The sequence below is a fragment of the Tachypleus tridentatus genome, chromosome 10 (assembly GCF_004210375.1).
Source record: "Tachypleus tridentatus isolate NWPU-2018 chromosome 10, ASM421037v1, whole genome shotgun sequence".
Classification (NCBI taxonomy): Eukaryota; Metazoa; Arthropoda; class Merostomata; order Xiphosura; family Limulidae; genus Tachypleus; species Tachypleus tridentatus.
The window spans coordinates 125,080,363-125,097,111 of record NC_134834.1 but is presented as its reverse complement, the minus strand read 5'-3'; the positions used below and the strand labels follow the sequence as shown (position 1 = coordinate 125,097,111).

Below are 16,749 nucleotides of genomic sequence, written 5' to 3'. Positions count from 1 at the left end.
TTCCACTGACGTAATATTTTCTTTATTATTAATTATATGTTCTACTTTTTTTTTTATATGCAAAAACGGCTCGTTTGGGTTGAGAAAATATTTTACATAGAAGAGCGAACAACGTTTCGACCTTCTTCGGTCATCGTCAGGTTGTTCGCTCTTCTATGTAAAATATTTTCTCAACCCAAACGAGCCGTTTTTGCATATAAATTTCTCAACAAGTGGGTTTCTCGACATCACTGATTATATGTTCTACTGACCTTATGTTTTGTGTAGTGGTAACCAGGTTCCACTGACTTCATGTTTTTTGTACTATTAATTACTGACCTTATCCTGTAATGTTATTCTAAGGTTAACTATCTTATTGAGAGGGTTAAGAACAAATGACAAGTTTTCATTGCTTCTTCTCGATATAATGACGAACTTTGATTATAGAAAATAGTGTAAGGCAGATTGGCGATCCACGTAGTACAACAATAACTTGTACATTCTAGATCAGGCCTAACCCCTGCCCAAAAAGAATTGATTGGAATGCGTTGCTTTATCAGCTATATATCCTCGTTGTTAGCGCTATTTTTAGCCTTAATCCTAATAATATCTTACGAGATTCAGCGAGATTATGGGGTTTACGTTAGTCTTAATTCCCTATACTAGCTTTTTGTTGACTCTTTTGTAAACGTAGTTGATTACTATGTGCGTTCGTCGTCTCAAATTTTAAAGTGGCAGACTGGAATAAAGGCAAGAAGTTAGCACCACCCATCGCCAACCCGTGGGCTACTATAATCGAATAGTGAGATTTGACTGTTAATCTTATAACGCACTTATAAATCGAAAGCACGTAACTTTTTTATAGCTTTAATGAAGTACCAACCATGGAACCTCTAACCCAAAATTCGATACATTAAAGCTGGGCCACGATTGGCGGTTAACAGTCCAAAAATAACAATCATAATAAACATATACACCAATAAAAATAAAAAGCAACAGTATTAAATCTATATAATCTACACTGTTATTAAAAGTAACTCTAAATAAGTAAGAGATTATACGTATATGTCATGTTATGACTTAGCTGCCACCTCGGGGCATTCATTAGACAACTAAAATGTTCATAATCTCACTATGTTTAACCACTTTTCAGCAATTTTGAATCAGGCTTGTAAGTTACGTAAATTCCATAAGAACAACTGGTCTAAGCATGTTAAAAATATGGGCTGAGCGTGGTTTTGTCATTAATGTGTCCAGCCTGTGAATCCTCCCAGTTATGGTTCACGTCCCGTTGTTGCAAAATGTCAACCCGCATTTGGATTCCTTAGGCATGCCGTAACAGTGAAGCTCATAATCCCACTGCACGTTGTAACAGTGAAGGTCAAGTCTCACTGCACGCTGTAACAGTGAAGGTCAAATCCCCTGGACACTGCAATAGTGAAGGTCAAATCCCACTGGACACTGTGACAGTGAAGGTCAAATCCCACTATTCAAGCCAAAAAGTTGTATCCACGTCCTTCGAGGCTACCCTTATGAAGCTTTGTGCGGAAATCCTATAAATAATATGATTTTAAAATTGACAAAAAAAAAAAAACAAGTGAGAACACAATTCTTAACATATTTAAACGGTCAACAGGAAGCAGCACCAACATCCAGACTACAAGTATGCTAAAAAAAGCTTTGTGAGACTTTTCAAAATTTATTAATTACATTGAAAACTATATAGTTTTGTGGACAGTTAAATGTTATAATCCATATTTTATTGGATCTTTGTGCACAGCTAGTCTTCATAACTAAGACAAGTTTAAACCCATCGACAATACGATGAGACGTTTTGTAATTACTTAAAAAATAAAATAAATAATGACACTTTCATAAAGTTCCCACCAGGGCGGCACTAACGGTTGTCTTGTTATTTTTAAGAAACTATGAGTATAAATAGTACGTGCAACATAGCTCACATTGTTTTAAAACTTGTGTATCCTCGAAAATGAATTTATTCTTCACAAATGTACGCTTACAACATAAAGCAAATCACCAGTGCCGCACTAAACTCTGCAATAACTTCAGTGAAGTCAGTCAACGATTTCGCACCTACATTTGTACCTGTTTAATAATCTAATTTTCTAGCGTTTAAAGCTAATTGTTACAAACCAGGCTTTTTTATATTTTCTTTTATTCATTACTCAAAACGTCTTATTATTATCCTAATTTCTACACTGCTGTTGTTTGTCAACAAAATGAAACTACGAAGTTTTCCTTGTCTTTGTAATAAACGGATAGAAATTATGAAAACGGGTTGGTGAGAGGTGACGTCACCTTGTGGACAGGTTTCTAAAAATCCCTCCTGCCGTGTGCCGAAACCTCTCGAAGTACTTACCCTGTTCCTGACGCCAAAAACAAGAAAAAAGTTAAATTCTACACAAAATGTGTGTTGTTTATAGGCTAATTGTTAAAGTGTAGTGGTTTAAGCCTATTTCTAGCTATCGCGTAAACTCTGGCTTTAACTTGACAAACTTGTATTCACATTAATACAAGTTATTATCTGGAAGTGTTAATGTTATAGTTCAGAAAATACACAACACATATCTCTTTATACAGAACTCTGAATTTTCATTTCTCGGGTTTTAGTGTAGCCTTCATAACTAATGGAGGGGGGGGCCTCCATTTGAGATTTGTGTGCTGAAATGCACGCAACATTTCTCGAGGGCTATCTACGCTAGCTATTCCTCATTTAACAGGCAGGTAATCAACACCACCCACCACTAACTGTTGGGCTACTTTTATTCTACGAACAGCGGGATGGACCGTAACATTCTCACGGCTGATGTTCGGTAACGGTGTTCAAATCCATGACCTACAGATGCAGTAGAAAAATAACTTATTTCATTATTTAACCTTCCACAATAACCGACAGAAAACTTATGTCTTCTAAAGGACTTGTCATAGAACATGATTACGTTTTGTTACTTTCATTACCTAAGTAAACTATGGGTGAGTCTTATGACATTACTGTAACGACATATTAGCTGGACGAATTATTTCTTTCCATCTTTCAGTGTCTTTTTAGTTAACAAGACCGTAAAGAATGTAAGAACAGATAAGTAGAACATCCATTTTTAAAGTACCCACTGCCCACACTGACTAACGCACGGGGATATCACATAAGTCTCTGTCAGCAGTGGGAAATGAAGCAGAAAGAGCTGGCCGTAATCACGTTGCTGTGTAGACTTACCGCATCCAGCATGGTGTGGTGTGATGGAAATGACAATTCCCGATGTTGTCACTTGGGTCCTCTTTGACCGCAGACACGGAAGACGGTTTAATTAACGTAACGTCATGAATTATCTTTTACGTCACACTCAGGAAAGCCGAAAAATATCTGTAGCTCTCACTTCTTATAGCAACATTTTGAACAAAACTTTTTAGAAGGGTTACAACACCCTCACTGTTGGCGAAATTTTCATTTTTGTGTCTGTGTCATAAGCAAAAACACAGTTTATATATATATATGGTTCTCTGTTTAAATGTTAAACGTTAAAGTGCAGTGACTTTTAATAAAGACTACAGCATGACTTGCAACGTGTGTCGCCATCTAACGATTTACAATTGTACTACGACATATCTATAAAGCCTTAAAGAAACAAAGATAAGAATTTTTTATCCCTTATTGAAAAATGACACTTAAAACACATTAGTCAAATAAAAATAATAGTCTTTACCTAGGATTTCTTGAATAAATTAAGCAATATAACATCACTATCAGTTATCAAAATCAAGCAGTTAGTATATTCAATAGATGTATGTACTATAATACTATTTATAATAGTTTATTTAACTATCTTATAAATTTCAATAGAATCAATTTATAGGTAAAATTTAACTTTGTTTAGCTGTTCTAAATGCCTTGAGTTGTGCTTGTGTTAATGTTATTGAGACATTTCCTCTAACATTTCATCTAAAATAAAATTATTAAAAGTTTAAGTTTCCCATGTAAATTTTAAAATACGAAGATTTGTGTGTTTTCATATTTATGTCTTGCAAGCTTTTGGGCGTTACACTCATGGAAAGTACATATTTATATCTGTGTAATCGAAGCTTTTAGCTACATGCAACTTAAGAGCATTCTTGAAGAGGTTGAATACACTAAATTAAAACCATTTTGGAGCATCACCAGTCCATGTGGCAGCTTCCGGTCGTATTCTGTCAGACGACGTAGTTTTCCTTGCAAAAGGACTCCTTCGTAAGGGTCTCATGTCCAAAGCATATCATTCTTCCTTGCTTCCCTTTCACAATCCACCCACTTTACGAGAACGATTACCCTCAAGCGTAATTTCAACAGTCCGAGCGCAAAGAAAGTCGTAGTCGCTACGTCTGACGAACTGGACGGTATGTCTTCATATGAAATACCTGTTTCCTTCTCCAGCTACTTGAGGTATGCCACACTTGAACAAATATGTCGGGAAAGAATTATGCCACTGACCTTTTTGTCCTCAACTGTTATGACATTTCTCAATTGGCTAACATGGCAGGGTCACAACTTGTTTAAGGTGTCCCAGATTTATCCATATTTTTTTTATCTGATGTCATTAAATATAACGGCTGCTGTTGTTTTCTCACAGTACTATGTACAATGGACTGTACGCACTGTGCCCATCGGAGAATCGAAGTCCGGATATTTGCGCTGTAATTCCATAGACTTACTGCTGATCCAATAGTGAGCTTAGTTTAAGATATGTGCCGGTCTTAGAAAGTTCGCGTTCTTAACATATCTCTATGATTTTATTGTTTTAATATTTTGCCTTAAAAAGAACTGGAGTATATCACAGTAGATACGTGATACCAAACATTGGTAATAACTCTGGTTATTCTGTTTAACTGTCGTATACCTTCTCTGCTCCTTAAGTTCACGAATGATATTTGTAGTAATTCTATATTTTGTTTGATGTTAACAAAAATCTTACTCAAAAATAAAGAAGAATGACATGTCGCAAAGTAAGCCTGTATAAATGATACAAGTTGTAAATGACATGTCGCAGGGTAGGCCTGTATAAATGATACAAGTTGTAAGTGACATGTCACAGGGTAGGCCTGTATAAATGATACAAGTTGTAAATGACATGTCGCAGGGTAGGCCTGTATAAATGATACAAGTTGTAAGTGACATGTCGCAGGATAGGCCTGTATAAATGATACAAGTTGTAAATGACATGTCGCAGGATAGGCCTGTATAAATGATACAAGTTGTAAGTGACATGTCGCAGGATAGGTCTGTATAAATGATACAAGTTGTAAGTGACATGTCGCAGGATAGGCCTGTATAAATGATACAAGTTGTAAGATCTGATAATTTATCTTTACATTTACGTATGTCCTTGGACTTTTTACAACATAAGTGGCGCTCCGGTTCCCTTCCCCCTCAGCTGAGGCCCCGTCTCATCTATGAAATATCCTTCTCACTGAAAATATATCATTCAGATCAACAGATTACACCAACAGATTTGTGTTCTCATGTAGATAAGAGTAAAACACGAATATACATATCCTAATCATAAGCAAGCACCAGAAGAACGTAAAACATTTCAATGAACCTCCCGCCAAAACCGTTGTTTTCATAAAACCATTTTGTTAACTAGGAGGCTGTTTTTAAGAAATGATTTCACCCCAAGTAGACATCAATACACTTCTTGACTGTTTGAATCTAATGATCCTACAGCCCTACAAGTTAGGTTTGTTGGAAAGTGTTCATTACACTGTCTACCTGAGGGTTCCCTCACGTTCATTACACTGTCAACCTCAGGGTTCCCTCACATTCATTACACTGTCTACCTGAGGGTTCCCTCACGTTCATTACACTGTCTACCTCACGGTTCCCTCACGTTCATTACACTGTCTACCTGAGGGTTCCCTCACGTTCATTACACTGTCTACCTCAGGGTTCCCTCACGTTCATTACACTGTCTACCTCACGGTTCCCTCACGTTCATTACACTGTCTACCTCACGGTTCCCTAACGTTCATTACACTGTCTACCTCAGGGTTCCCTCACGTTCATTACACTGTCTACCTTAGGGTTCCCTCACCCCCTCCATCCCCAAATAAATTGCATTAAGCTTCAACTTTCAACTCATTAGAATCTTTCTACTCAGCATTTCAATATTTGTGTACCTTTAACCTGTCTTCTTTGAAATCAGTTAATAAAGGGTCCGGCATGGCCACGAGGTTAAGGCGTTCGACTCGTAATCTGAGGGCCATGGGTTCGAATCCCCGTCGCAACAAACATGCTCGCCCTTTCAGCCGTGGGAGCGTTATAATGTGACAGTCAATCCCACTATTCGTTGGTAACAAAGCAGCCCAAGAGTTGGCGATGGGTGGTCATGACTAGCTGCCTTTCCTCTAGTCTTACACTGCTAAATTAGGGACGGCTAGCACAGATAGCCCTGGTGTAGCTTTGCGCGAAATTCAAAATAAAACCAAAACCAAACCAATCAGTTAATAAACGTGTTATAAACCAGTTCATAAACGTTTATAATTCACTTGAATACAAGGAGCAGCACTGAGACACAGAAGAAGCCTACACTAACAAAACGCCCTCTACCGGCTTTACTAGTCCGTATTATCTAACCTCTCGGTTGTCGGTACTGCTTTTGATTGACTCTCATAAGGTAATTCACGCCTTTTACTCCCAGCATTCCTTGTGCTGTTCTTATAAGAGCATGAAATCACATTTAAGAAAGTGGAGCTTCGAGAAAAATGGAAGTGTCAGTGAATAATGTAGTAATCATTCTGTAGGTAGCGTCGGTGTTATCTATTTGATGATAGGACTCGAACCCACGATAGGCAGATTGCGAGCCACACACCCGAACCAGAAAGCATTGTTGTGTGGATAATTCATTTAATACATCATATGAAGAAACTGAAGGTTATATCTCTATTTTGTAGTTCATCATATACAGAAATGGAAAGAGGCAGAACCCCCACTAAAGAGCTCTGCTCCCCATCTGAGATACAGTCCTTTGAGAGTTTACAATTCTCTACATTATAACTTTCACTGATATCAAAACTTTTTTGTTTTTCCCCTCCCAACTAACTCTTTGCCCCTAGTTTAAAGAATCCTAGAAACTATAACCTTAAGAAATACAGAACTTGGTGCAGTTTGAACATAAATGATCTGACTGGTGATGTTACGAGTTAAAGTGAACAGTCCTACAGTTAGGCTATCTGTCCATCAAGTAATAATTTGTATTGATCAAGTGTCCTCTGATGGCTTTGGTGTGAATGTTTTCAGTAATTTCTAACTGAAACACTACTTTAACTGATTTTCTACACAATTTAAAACATTTCTAAGTTAGAATGACACTATACAGAAACTGCATTCATTACTAGTGCTAACCTATAGTCTTAAAAACATTATTAGAGAACTGTTTTGGAAATATATGATTTTATAGTCCGCACATTCAATCGAAATATTATCCTTTAAACAGAAGGAATGTTGTAGATAGCAGCATGAATTCATGATGGCCGCCATTTAAGAGCTAAATATACCACTAGATGTACTTCTGTTGGTTTCCTGAAATTGTTCTATTTCAAAAATGAATAAAACAACATAAGGAATAATAAATATTTTTATTTATTTCTTTTGAAGTTCATTTGTTTGCTATGCTGTAGCCTACAGTGTATAATTCTTCTCGTGACATGACATGCGCACATTTACTGACAATACGACAGTATAAACTGCAACGTTAAATCTCCCCTATTGACTTCATTTTTGTTAGTGTCTTTTGACATATAACACACTACTGTACTGCGGTGCACATGGTTTAAGCAGGTAACCCCTTAAGGCGGCCTTTAGCCCTCTTTCGGACAAACTGGGGACTTCGCGATGACAGGAAACGAATATCGGTGTCATAAATAATTCTATCGCTATAGGATCTTGCTATGACAGGACTCAACTGTCGAAACAGAAAATAAAAGTTTCTGTTGTTGATTGTATTCTCTTGGATTACAGCATGAATATACTACAAAGTCAAAACCGTTTAACAAAATAACAAGTGTCTTGTATCTTCAACTTTTGAGCGAGAGCTATACTTACACGACTTCACGAACTAATGATAGGCCTCACTTCACAAATAATACTGAACATCACCTACTTCATAATTTTCTCGTAAGTACGGTACTCCTTGTATCTCCAGTTCTTCGTCGAAACACAAGCTAAATATTCATGAGCTAACATACAAACTAACATAATAATCAATAAACATATTAACTAATCGATCAACTATTGCTCCAACTCGCGCTTAGTTCGCGTTTTATGTGGTTCGAATCGTTTACGAAACTTTCAAGAAAGCTTTATTCAGTAAGCCACGCCCCTCACGCTGGATCAAAAATTATTTCTGTCGAAATACTTACGGAAATGACTAACTTAAATAAAAACAAATCACAGTCTACAATGTTATCTATATCACTATTAAACCTAGTTGACAAAAGGGATAAAACGTCTAAATCTTAAATGTTTATGTCACTGTTGCCCATGGCAGAACGAAAATAAAAGGTATGTCAATATCTATTAAACTGACCATATATTACAGTGTAATGAAGAAATATATGGGCTTTAATCGCTATACGATATGTCTAACCGCTAAGAATTTTATTAATTCTGTTACTTTAAAAACACAACAGTAGAAGACACTAGACCAATGGCGTAACTACAAAAGATGTCTAATCCACATAAAAAATAATTGGGCTCCCTATATTTATTCTTCTTGTCGGTAATATTTAAGGTTGTTAGAACCTTCAGTTTTGGCTCGATCCCTTGACTAATTGCGGGGTTGCGGTGTCATACTGACGCTACTGCCCAAGACCTAACTGGTTAATAGATGATGAATCTAGAATACGCAAAGCTTAGCTGATTTAACAGCCCATTTGTTTAAAGTCTAGTAGTGTAAGAAATAAGGCCTAACAGCTTTAGTAGATAGGTTTGTTTAAAATTATACGGTAGAAGACACAAAGCTTAACTGATTTAACAGATAGTTAAATTCCAGTGGTGGAAGGTACAAGGCCTAATAGTTTTAGTAGATGAGTTCGTTCAAACTTCTACAGTGGAAGACATAAGGCTTAACCGATTTAATAGATGGTTAAGCTTAAAAAATCTACAGTAGAAAATATAACGCCTAACTGATTTAACACATGGTTAGAATGAAATCCCAGAGTAGAAGACATAAGACTTACCTAATTTAATAGGTGGTACATATATATTTAGTTACGACTTGCATCGTCAATAAAGTTTTATTTAATTTGGTTTAGTTACTGTTAAACAAAAACCTGCATAATGTGCTATCTTTGCTCTAACCGCCACGAGTGACAAAATCCAGTTTCTAGCGTAGAGAGTCTGCAGGTTTGCCGCTCAGCCACAAGGGGTACAAATTACTGATTAGTCATTCAGAAAACATAAACTAACCCACAAAATAAAACCGGATAAATATAAGAATCCACGAGTTTGTGGTTACATGCTTACAAGCACAAACACTCCACAGTTTGCGTTTTTTTCTTATATTTCCCCTCCTCATTATATATGTTAATTGACTCTAACTGAAAAATTTCGGAAAGTTATCATTCACGAGGTCTTTTTTCCTTCAATTATTATATTTTCGTGTTTTTTTAATCACCAAATTTCTGTTTGTAAAGAGAGACACGCTGGTGAGATGTTATTAACTTCAATTTTCTGCGGTTTTCGATGAGCGGCCATCACAAAGGTGCCTTACAAACTCACTTGCTCTGAACGATTGTATAGTCCACACCCTCATCGCCGACTGGTAATTACGTGTTTCGAGTATATCACACGCAAGAAAGCCGTTTTCGTCTTCAGCCAGTAGAGCAAGTTGGTTTCCTGAGATGCCGTGAGAGACCGCTTTGGTATGCAAGTGAAACCATAATAGTAATATAAAAAAAAAGAGAGTACATTTAGCTATACGAGAGAAAGACCGTTAGAGGGAGTGTTAACCTGCAACCCCCACCTCCCCCGACGACAAGATGAGTGACCAACAGGATTTGTTACCTGCTGAAGCTCGAGAAATGCCTTGCGGCTGGACCAGTGTACAAATGAGGGACCACCACTACAAGAAAAGCATGTGCTCATAAATATGAGTTCCGACAGGTGGCTATTAGTCGAGGGATGGTCCGCGGGTAATAACAGTTTACACCGAATATGGGAAGAAAAAGGTGGCTCAACTGTTGCCGCAAATTACCTGTAGCAAAAGAACAATATAATTATTTCATATTCCACACGCTACTAATGTATGCAATATCTACTCGTACTCAGTAATAAATTGTGCTTTCAATATTTTGAATGCAAAAAGAATGAATAGAGTAGGGTCAAAGATCTGACACGGAAAATTAACGCAGAACAAATGAAGAACAAGTCGTACATATGTCATATGTCTGTTGGTTTGAAGCAAGTCGATCAAGCGATGGCGGGTTCGCCGCCGTTCGACAACTCAGTATTGAACACACGTCAATCTACGTGTAGCGACATTTATACAATGGCATGAAATTATATATTACAATCGTATTGGTAATTGCTGGACATGAATCTTCAAGTTCTGTAAATCATTTTACTTAAAGCTCTGGTGATCACAGAAAGAAAATATTGTGGTGAAATTGGCTGGTGGTCACGATCTGCCCGCAGGTCCACGAGAACATACTGTACAACAGACGAAGTATTTTCTAGACACGAGTCACTTGCGATGTGTTGCTTTAGTCTTTCAAAAAAATAGCATCCACCAGAATTACTTTGGGAATTTTTCTTGTCGTTCCTGGAAAGCTTATTTATTTTATCTGACTTAACTCCTTAAACAATTACATTATCATAATGGTTTAAAACTCAAATAATTTTACAATAAAACAACAGGGAATCCTCAATAGCCGCGGTATTTGAAATTCTTTTAGGCCGGATTAGACTTAATAAAACTTTTTTTCTCATTTTTCATCAGATAAATCTTTTCTGTGCTAGCAATAACAAGTGTGAGGGTAGTGTATACCGGATTCAGTTTCACTACTCATCAGGATCCCTGAAATTGTTTGCAAGATAAAATTAATCTATGAAACCTTAGGCATGGCCAAATACACCAGAAAAAAATATGAAATCCTGTGTCCAAAACTGTAATTTCATCTCAAATGGTCAAGAGATTTCAGAGCTATGAGTTAAAAGTTTGTATTTGAAAAAACAAACTCAGAACCATTCCATGAGGTGCTATGCCATGCCTACAAATCTAACATTGGATAGAACATTTATTTCTGGGTATACATCTCATTCACAAAAACAAACATCATGTGTACAAGTTAAAACAATATCACTAAATACGAGACACAAACTACTTGAAGCAGTTAGGTACAAAGCTATAAAATGGACTATTTGTGCTGGGCAAAAAAAGGGTAGCAAAAATATCTTTTCCGAATTACAAGCCTTCACACTTACTGTTTAGCGATCTTCTATATATTTTATTTTGACATGAGACTTTCATACTTTATTACTGGATATACTATTCTTTGTTTTTTCAATTAGGCACATAGATTTGATTCTGTTTCGTCTGTTTATTTACTCAGACATGGATTTGTTTCTGTTTTGTTTGTTTATTTGCTTAGACTAATAGGTTTGTTTCTGTTTTGTTTGTTCATTTACTCAGACGCATGGATTTGTTTCTGTTTTGTTTGTTCATTTACTCAGACACATGGATTTGTTTCTGGTTTATTTGTTTATTTACTCAGACATAGAATTGTTTCTGTTTAGTTTGCTTATTTACTTAGACACATGGATTTTTTTTATTTTGTTTGATATTTACTTAGAGATATAGATGTGTTTCTGTTTTGTTTGTTTATTTACTTAGAGATATAGAATTGTTTTCGTTTTGTTTGTTTATTTACTGAGACACATGGATTTGTTTCTGTTTCATTTGTTTATTTTCTAAGATACATAGATTTGTTTCTGTTTCATTTGTTTATTTTCTAAGATAAATAGATTTGTTTCTGTCTTGTTTGTTTATTTACACAGACATGGATTTGTTTCTGTTTTGTTTGTTTATTTTCTAAGACACATGGATGTGTTTCTGTCTTGTTTGTTTATTTACTTAGAGATAGATTTTCTTCTGTTTTGTTTATTTATTTACTTAGACACATGGATTTCTCTCTATTTTGTTTGCTTATTTACTCAGACATAGATTTGTTTCTGTTTCATTTGTTTATTTACTCAGACATGAATTTCTTTCCATTTTGTTTGCTTATTTATTTAGACAATTGGATTTGTCCCTATTTTGTTTCTTTATTTACTCAGATACATAGATTTGTTTCTGTTATATTTGTTTATTTACTTAGACACATGAATGTGTTGGTATTTAGTTTGTTTATTTACTGAGGCACATGGATTTGTCTCTATTTTGTTTGTTCATTTACTTAGATACACATATTTGTTTCTGTTTTCTTTGATTATTTACTTAGACTCATAGGTTTGTTTTTGTTTTATTTCTTCATTTACTAAAACACAGATTTGTTTCTGTTTCGTTTGTTTATTAACTCAGAGATATATGAATTTGTTTTTCTTTTCTTTATTTATTTAGACATGGATTTGTTTCTGTTTTGTTTATTTATTTACTTAGACAAATGGATTTGTTTCTGTTTCATTTGTTTATTCACTCACACACATGGATTTGTTTCTCTTTTCTTCATTTATCTGCTTAGACACATGGATTTGTTTCTGTTTTGTTTATTTCCTTAAACACATAAGAATGTTTCTGTTTTGTTTGTTTATTCACAAAGACACATGGATTTGTTTCTGTTTTTATTGTTTACTTACTTAGACACATGGATTTTGTATTTTGTTTGTTTGTTTACTTAGAGATATAGAATTGTTTTCGTTTTGTTTGTTTATTTACTGAGACACATGGATTTGTTTCTGTTTCATTTGTTTATTTTCTGAGATACATAGATTTGTTTCCGTCTTGTTTGTTTATTTACTCAGACATGGATTTGTTTCTGTTTTGTTTGTTTATTTTCTTAGACACAAGGATGTGTTTCTGTTTTGTTTGTTTATCTACTTAGACACATGAATGTGTTTCTGTTTTTTTTTTGTTTATTTACTCAGACACATGGATTTGTTTCTAATTTTTTCACTTACCTGCTTAGACAAATGGATTTGTTTCTGTTTTGTTTGTTTTTTACTTAGACACATGGATTTTTTTCTGTTTTATTTCTTTATTTTGCAAGACACATGGATTTCTCTTTATTTTGTTTGCTTATTTACTCAGCCATAGATTTGTTTCTGTTTCATTTGTTTATTTTCTCAGACATGAATTTGTTTCCATTTTGTTTGCTTATTTACTTAGACAATTGGATTGTCCTTATTTTGTTTGTTTATTTACTCAGATACATAGATTTTTTGCTGTTTTATTTGTTTATTTACTTAGACTCATAGGTTTGTTTATGTTTTGTTTGTTTATTTACTTAGACACATGAATGTATTGGTATTTAGTTTGTTTATTTTCTGAGGCACATGGATTGGTCTCTGTTTTGTTTGTTCATTTACTTAGATACGCATATTTGTTTCTATTTTCTTTGTTTATTTACTTAGACACATTGGTTTGCTTCTGTTTTATTTCTTCATTTACTCAAACATAGATATGTTTCTGTTTTGTTTGTTCATTTACTCAAACATAGATTTGTTTCTTTTTTCTTTCTTTATTTACTTGGACACATGGATGGGTTTCTGTTTTGTTTATTTATTTATTTAGAGACATAGATTTGTTATTGTTTTGTTTGTTTATTGACTGTGACACATGGATTTGTTTCTATTTTATTTGCTTATTTACTTAGACACTTGGATTTGTCTTTATTTTGTTTGTTTATTTACTTACATACATAGAGTAGTTTCTGTTTTATTTGTTTATATACTTAGACTCATATATTTGTTTCTATTTGTTTGTTCATTTACTCAGACATAGATTTGTTTCTGTTTCAGTTGTTTATTTACTGCGACATGGATTTGTTTCTGATTTGTTTGTTTATTGACTCAGACATGTATGTGTTTCTGTTTTGTTTGTTTATTGACTCAGACATGTATGTGTTTCTGTTTTGTTTGTTTACTTACTCAGACACATTGATTTCTTTCTGTTTCACTTGTTTATTCACACAGACACATGGTTTTGTTTATGTTTTCTTCATTTATCTGTGTAGAAAAATGGTTTTGTTACTGTTTTGTTTGTTTTTATACTTAAACACATGGATTTTTTCTGTTTCATTTATTTCTTTATTTGGACATGGATTTGTTTTTGTTTTGTTTATTTATTTACATAGACACATGGATGTGTTTCTGTTTTGTTTGTTTATTTACTCAGAGATAGATTTTTTTCTGTTTTCTTTGTTTATTTACTAAGACACATCGATTTCATTCTATTTTGTTTTTTATTTACTTAGACACATTGGTTTGTTTCTATTTTCTTACACATGGATTTGTCTCTATTTTTTTTTCTTCACTAAGACACATGGATCTTTTTATGTTTTGTTTATTTACTTAGACACAAGTTTTTTCTATTTTCTTTGTTTATTTACGCAGACATAGATTTGTTTTTGTTTAATTTGTTTATATACTCAGACATGGATTTGTTTCTCTTTTGTTTCTTTATTTATTTTGACACATAGACTTTTTTCTTTTTTCCTTAATTATTTAGACATGGACTTGTTTCTGTATTGTTATTTTTTTAAATAGACACATGGATGTGTTTCTGTTTTGTTTATTTATTTACTTAGAGATTGATTTTCCTTTTTTGTTTGTTTATTTACTTAGACATAGATCCGTTTCTGTTTTGTTTGTTCATTTTCTCAGACACATTGATTTGTTTCTGTTTCATTTGTTTATCTGCTTAGACACATGGATTTATTTTTCTTTTCTTTTTTTATTTAGACATGGAATTGTTTCTGTTTTGTTTATTTACTTACTTAGACACATGGATGTGTTTCTATTTTGTCTGTTTATTTACTTAGGCACATGGATTTTTTTCTGTTTTGTTTGCTTATTTACTTTAACACGTTGATTTGTTTTTGTTTTTTATTGCTTAGTTACTTAGACACATGGATCTGTTTCTGTTTTGTTGGTTTATATACTTAGAGACAGATTTTTTCTGTTTTGTTTGTTTAATTACTCAGACACATGGATTTGTTTCTGTTTCACTTGTTTTTTTCACTCAAACACATGGATTTGTTTCTGTTTTGTTTATTTATTTTCTTAGACACTTGGATGTGTTTCTGTTTTGTTTGTTTATCTGCTTAGACACATAGATTTGTTTCTTTTTTCTTTATTCAATTAAACATGGATTTCTTTCTATTTTGTTTCTTATTTACTTGGAAACAGATTTTTTTCTGTTTTGTTTGTTTATTTACTCATATACATACATTGCTTTCTCTTTTTTTGCATAATCACTTAGACACATCGATTTCTTTCTATTTTGTTTCTTATTTATTTAGACACATTGATTTGTTTCTATTTTCTTACACTGGATTTGTCTCTATTTTTTCTTTATTTTCTTAGACACATGGATGTTTTTCTGTTTTGTTTATTTTTTAGACATACATTTCTTTCTGTTTTGTTTGTTTATTTACTCAAACACATGGATTTCTTTCTGTTCTGTTTATTTACTTAGACATGGATTTGTTTATATTTTGTTTCTTTATTTACTCAGACCTAGATTTGTTTCTGTTTCATTTATTTATTTACTCAGACATAGATTTATTTCTTTTTTGTTTGTTTATTTACTTAGACACAAGGATTTCTTTCTATTTTGTTAGCTCATTACCCAGACATAGATTTGTTTCTGTTTTGTCTGCTTATTTACTTTGACACAAGAATTTGTTTCTGTTTTTATTGCTTATTTACTTACACATATGAATTTTTATGTTGTTTCATACTTACTGGGACACATAAATGTGTTTCTGTTTTGTTTGTTTATTTACTTAGAGATATAGATTTGTTTCTGTTTTATTTATTTACTTGGACATGGATTTGTTTGTGTTTTGTTTCTTTATTTACTTAGAGAAGTGGATGCGTTTCTGTTTTGTTTGTTTATTTACTTATAGATATATATTTGTTTCTCATTTGTTTGTTTATATTTGCTCAGACACATTGATTTGTTTCTATTTCATTTGTTTATTCACTCTTACAGATGGATTTGTGTTTGTTTTGTTTATTTACTTAGACAAATAGCAATGATTCTTTTTTCTTTGTTTATTCACAAAGACACATGGATTTGTTTCTATTTTACTTATTTATTTACTTAGATACATAGATTTGTTTCTGTTTGTTTATTTATTTACTCAAACTTGGATTTGTTTCTGTTTTGTTTCTTTATTTACTTAGAGACATACATTTCTTTCTGTTTTTGCATATTTACTTAGACACATCGATTTCTTTTTATTTTGTTTCTTATTTACTTAGACACATTCATTTGTTTCTATTTTCTTACACATGGATTTGTCTCTATTTTTTCTTTATTTTCTAAGACACAAGGATGGGTTTCTGTTTTGTTTTTTTCTTAGACATAAATTTCTTTCTGTTTTGTTTGTTTATTAACTTAGACATACGTTTTTTTCTGTTCTGTTTATTTACTTAGACATAGATTTGTTTTTGTTTCATTGGTTTATATACTCAGACATGGATTTGTTTCTGTTTTGTTTCTTTATTTATTTTGACACATGGATTTGTTTCTCTTTTCCTTAATTATTTAGACATGC

The 16,749-nt window shown here is 33.4% G+C and overlaps 1 long non-coding RNA gene across 1 annotated transcript; it reads right to left on the bottom strand.

Moving 5' to 3' along the window:
• Nucleotides 1–830: 830 nt before the first annotated feature.
• LOC143228205 (uncharacterized) lies at nucleotides 831–9,442 on the bottom strand. The gene is made up of 2 exons (XR_013015254.1): nucleotides 9,208–9,442; nucleotides 831–1,532 (listed from the first exon to the last, which is right to left on the bottom strand). It is a non-coding gene; the product is annotated as an uncharacterized LOC143228205 (long non-coding RNA).
• Between the last annotated feature and the right edge of the window lie 7,307 nt (nucleotides 9,443–16,749).